Raw genomic sequence first — 5,096 nt, forward strand, 5'->3', positions numbered from 1 at the left:
AGGCACTGCGTAAGGTCCTCGAGGGCAGGCAGGGAGGCACTTCTTTGTTCTCCCACCTGTGCTGAATAAAGAGTGTTATCGGTGTGCCAATAAATCCTGCCACAGAGTTTTGTTGCACTTGGAAGGAAAATAATACGATGTGTTACAAAGCCCAGTAGGTGATAAGAAAAGAAAAAGGTTGCTTTGCTTTGTTTTAAATAGGGGTTGTTTTGTGTGTAGGCATCTGCATAAGTGGATACAGCAGTGATGAAGATGGCCATATGAGGAGATTGATAGCTGCGTTAAGAGACCTGAATTCCAACGCCCTGCTCTGTGCTTGTTTTCTGAGCCATTGTTAGCATGGTCTTCAGCTAAAACACCATCTAACAAGCAGTGCCCCTCCTGAAAAATTCAAAGCCAGTTTTCTTCATTGCCCAGGTGCCCAGCTGTCAAAGCAGTGTACACTTCAGCTAGCACTTTAGGGGTGAAACCTATAAGAAACCTGGCCTTATGTGCCCTCCACAGCATCCACTTTTTGAAAGATGGTTAGTGCTCTGCAATACCGTCTCTGGAATTTGGTCTGAGTCCTCCTGTGCGTAGCCATGATGCTGTGAGAAAACTGTGTGACAAGATCAATCATATCCTCATGCACCTTCTTGCAGTTTTCCTCCACAGAACCACTGAGTCATGGACAGAAGATGTATCCTGGTGTATGGCCTGGCTGGAGTCCTGTGTCCTCCTTTCCGTACGGTAAGAGTAAGTATCAGATTGCTGCTTTGGAAAAGCCCCTTGCAACAGCCACCACTGCATGGAGATTGCTGCTGATGGCAACACAGGTTATGGGTAAATTCATGCCACAGCCAGTGTCACCGAAAAACAGAAGAACTGAGGAAAGCTTACTACCAGGCTAGGGATGGGGACAGCCCCAGGAATGAAGGGTGTGGGGAAGCAATTCTGCCACAGATGTGAGGTGCTCCACACAGCATCTAAGCCTGACCCTGCAGATAGCCCTGGGAGGGGTGAGTGGCCCAGCTGGCACATCTGCAGGGCTGTGGTCCTTCTTCTGACACAGCTACAACTCAGCAGAGACCTCCAACAGCTGGACTCAAGCCTCTGCTTTGTCTTGGTGGCCTACATCAGGAGCAAGATGGCTTCTGTCTGTCTTGCAAATCAGGTAGACTGGACAGAGTAAATGACATCTTGGTTGTTGCTGAGAAGGTCCAGAAGGAGTTTCATTTGGAGGAGATCTCCTGAAAGTCAAATACTTAAGCAGTGGGCTGCATCTGGACTGTTAATGCACTCAGGAAGACCCTGAGGAGTAACAATCCAGGCAATCCTGAGGATGCTTGGCAGCAAGAAACTGAGTGCCAGATCTCAGCTCTGCACCACCTTGTGCAAGACCATGAATGTATAGCCACAGTTGCCCCCCCCAACCTTCTCAGAGCATCAGAGAGGGGTCATACAGTCTGGTCTCACCACTGGGAGCCTGAGGGCTCTGTCTAGATAGCCCCATCTGTGGGGGGGCTCAGAGCCAGGCAAATGAGCTGACAGTGGTTCATCAGGTTGGTAAAGGACAGATGAAAAATAAGAACAGGACCCAAGGGAAGACCATCAGGCTGCTTTCTGGATTTTCTACCCCTTTGATTTTCTTTTGGTAGGGTAAACTGTCCTGTCTCTGTTCTTTTATAGATGATGGTAACAGATCCACTTTACCAAGAAGACGGATGGATAGCTCATAATCTGGATTTGAGACCTGACACGGTAAGTCAGAAAGGGTTAGCAGCTCTAATTTTTTATTTATTGCACTTCTGCAGACCCCAAGTAAGTGCTAAAAGGGCAGACTATATTTCTTACTTATTTTTAAGGTTTTGGCCACATTACAATTTTATACTTTCTGTTTTTCTGCAGCAACCTATTCCAGCCATAAACCAGCAACGGTCTGGGCACATTTAATCTGAAGGGATTCCAGATGGCTGTTGTAATAGAGAGTGACCAGTCTTTCAGTGTGTGGTCTGTGCTTAATCTGAGCTGGCCCAAATAAAAAATATGAAAATACCTTTATATCTGCGGATTCCCCAGCGAGGAAGTCTGGAACTTTTGTAAAAGTTTTATTTTATTTTTAGTCACTAATGGCACAAAGCTATTAAACGTGAACTGTTTTTCAGGTTTACCCCTTGCCTGTAGTCTCTGCAGGAAACCATTACAATTTTCTTGCATTTTAGAAGTTTTTGCATTTGACAATTGCAAAATAGTTTTTCACTCTACATCTGCTTGTTATTTTGATTTATGGCCTTGGGCAAACTCTTAGTTCATGCACTGTCTTCCATTTCATCTGTGCAAAAAGCAAGTGAGGTTCATCATAGGTGCCCTGAACTTAACAGGTCTGAGCTTGGTGGGAGCAGCCTCTAGGAATTTTCAGAGCTCTTGGTACAGGGGAGAGCAGTCTGCCTGTGACCCTCTATTTTAGATCACAACATGCGTGGTGTTATCACCCCCTTTTCTAAAATGTCCCTTTCTGCTCACCCATATCAGTCTGCCATAGCACCATGATCAGTGGGAAGCTGAGGGCTGCATGGGTTTGGACATCTGACTTGTCTACACTTCCAGGGGTTGGCATCAGAGGGTGTAAGAAGTGCAGGCATGTCAGGTATGGGGCAAATGTGAGAATGACTCTTTTAGGAGGGTTGTTTGGTCAACCATACCCCTGGTCTGATGGCAGCTGGAGTGCCCTGAGGGCTTGCACTGTGGTGGTGGACTTCAGGAGGGACCTCACCAAACCATGTGGGCACTGCCTCAACCTCCTCGGGCCTCTGCTGTGAACATAATGAAAGATAGCAATGCTTCCCTATGTTACAGACACATTGCATTTGTGTTTGTAAGGTTTCCTACAATGGCAGGTAAGAAATTATCTAAGTAATGGAAACTAAGTACCTAACATAAGTAGATGAATCTTCTAATTTTCTTTGCCTCATCCTTAGCTGGACTAACTCCAATCACCAATTGTAATTCCCCCCCTCTTTAAAAAAATCAATACTCCACTAAATCATTGTCTTTTTCAACTCCAAACATGAACATTTTATTGCACAATGACATCTACCTCAAATCCAGGCAATCTTTCACCCTGAATGCCCATGAATTTTAGGGACCAATACTTGATGATGTTGAGAATAGCGTAAATGAGTTATGTTAGGTGTTTTGGTCTACAGGTTCTGAAAAAGACTGATAAACTTGAAAGAAATATTCTGTCAAATGCAGCACAGAGTGTATACTGATATCGCATAAACACACCATCTACTCTCCCTGGAAATGTGACGTGACAATTTACTAGTCTAACATAAGGTCTCCTCACATAACCGGTCAGCCCGCACCATATGGGAGTCACCTGCCCGTATCTTAATTACATCTTATAGTCTGGCACCAGAGCCACCCTCACCATGCGTCAGTAAGCAGCCCATTTTCTAGTGCTGTCAGACCTTATCTATAGAAAGGAGAGGAAGCTGTGGAAAGTAATTGTTATGTTCTGGCGGAAAGTCCAGAAAACAGTGATGGTGACTTGTGGGATTATTGCTGGCAGGTTTCCAGTGCTCAGGGTGGATGTACCTAGGTACGCTCCCATGCCACGAAATGGGAGGGTGGGAGACCAGGGCACTGCTGTGAGTACCAGAAATGCAGGACTTGCAAGCTTGAGCTGGATTGTCACCTGTCCCTGAGAATCACTGCAGGACTGTCATGACTAAAGGTTTAAACTTAGCAGCACTGATTGCTGCCAGTGTTGGTCCAGCAGCCCACTTAGAGGCTGAATGAAGGGTCTTTCCTATAAGCTATGTGACACATCAAGACAATGGCTTGTTTGCATTTTTATCCATTTCTTTATGTGAAGATGACAAGTTTATTGAGTCAAACTGAGAAGCTTTTGTTCAGAGTGGTGGTGTCTCTACTTAACTTGAGGGGAGCTTTGCCAGAATAAATCCTGAATGAAAAAGCAGGCAGGGCCTCAGGTTTTGATGGAGTGCTTTAACTGACATTTTAAGTTGAAGCACATTTACAAGGGGACTCTGACTGAAAGAAAGTTTTTATGGTAAATATAGCAATTTGGGAATCAAAAGTAGTTGCAGAATTGTTGCCATGTGTGCTGAATCTTATCCCATGCAGGAATCCTTCAGATAGACGTTGACTAGCAGAGTGGGTGAGATTAATAATGATTTGAATAATTTATATCACTGAAATATTTTTGTGGGGGTTTTGCACTTCCTACAGATGTCTCAGTTGGACTTTTAGCCACAATGTCTAACAATTTTGAATACATGATTACAAAGGCTTAAACTTATAACAAGTATGTAATGCTTTTTCATGCTATTCACCCATTACTAGACATCCAGAATAATAAAAGCTGATCAGAGCATAAGGCCTCCTTTCATAAGATCTCCTGCGCAAATATCTTATGAAAACAAAGGCATAATGAAGGTGCTATTATTTTCTCTTCACATCTCTTGTACAATGCACAGAGATGGAAGGAGGAAGATTTTACAAATAAGGAGAAAAAGAAAGCTTTTAAGTGGGTCCCGAGTGGGTTTCTTTTCCAAATGGAGCTTATTTGTCACTGCATTAACACAGAAAGAGAGAGCAAAGGTGGGATCTTGGGGCAGCTCTGCCTATAGGCACATCTCAAATTAGAACTGCCACATTACAGCTCTGCGGCTACATGTACAGCAGCAGGAGTGGAAGACATGGCACCTTCAAAGACTTGGTCTGGAGAGGTGAGGAGAGAGCCTGAGCCAACTGCTGATGCTGTGCAATGCCCACTGATAACCCACTTGGTAGCATCACATCAGTGCTTCAGGTCCTGCACTCTTGCTTGGGGTGTCCCGCTCACAGAGGTTGGCACAGCCCGTGTTCTCGCATGCATGTTGTATTCACATCTTATTGCCCATCAGATCTTTGAAAGAGGTGGGTTTTTTTCTGTTACAGGGCTGTAGTGTCTCATCATGTTATGCCATGGTTCTCATTAGTACTTACAAATCCAGCTCCAGTATGAGTAAATCTTCCTGCTGCTGTCGATGAGAGCACTAGCACTGAATCTGGGGTCGAGAAGGTAAAGGTGACATGTGGGTTGCATA

The 5,096-nt window shown here is 44.6% G+C and overlaps 1 long non-coding RNA gene across 1 annotated transcript; it reads left to right on the forward strand.

Annotated features, from left to right (window-relative positions):
* The first annotated feature begins 679 nt into the window (after positions 1-679).
* On the forward strand, positions 680-1,958 carry LOC141941764 (uncharacterized). Its single transcript, XR_012628414.1, has 3 exons — positions 680-735; positions 1,669-1,740; positions 1,888-1,958. It is a non-coding gene; the product is annotated as an uncharacterized LOC141941764 (long non-coding RNA).
* The last annotated feature ends 3,138 nt before the right edge of the window (positions 1,959-5,096 follow it).

The sequence above is a fragment of the Strix uralensis genome, chromosome 3, assembly GCF_047716275.1.
Source record: "Strix uralensis isolate ZFMK-TIS-50842 chromosome 3, bStrUra1, whole genome shotgun sequence".
In the NCBI taxonomy this organism is placed as follows: domain Eukaryota; kingdom Metazoa; phylum Chordata; class Aves; order Strigiformes; family Strigidae; genus Strix; species Strix uralensis.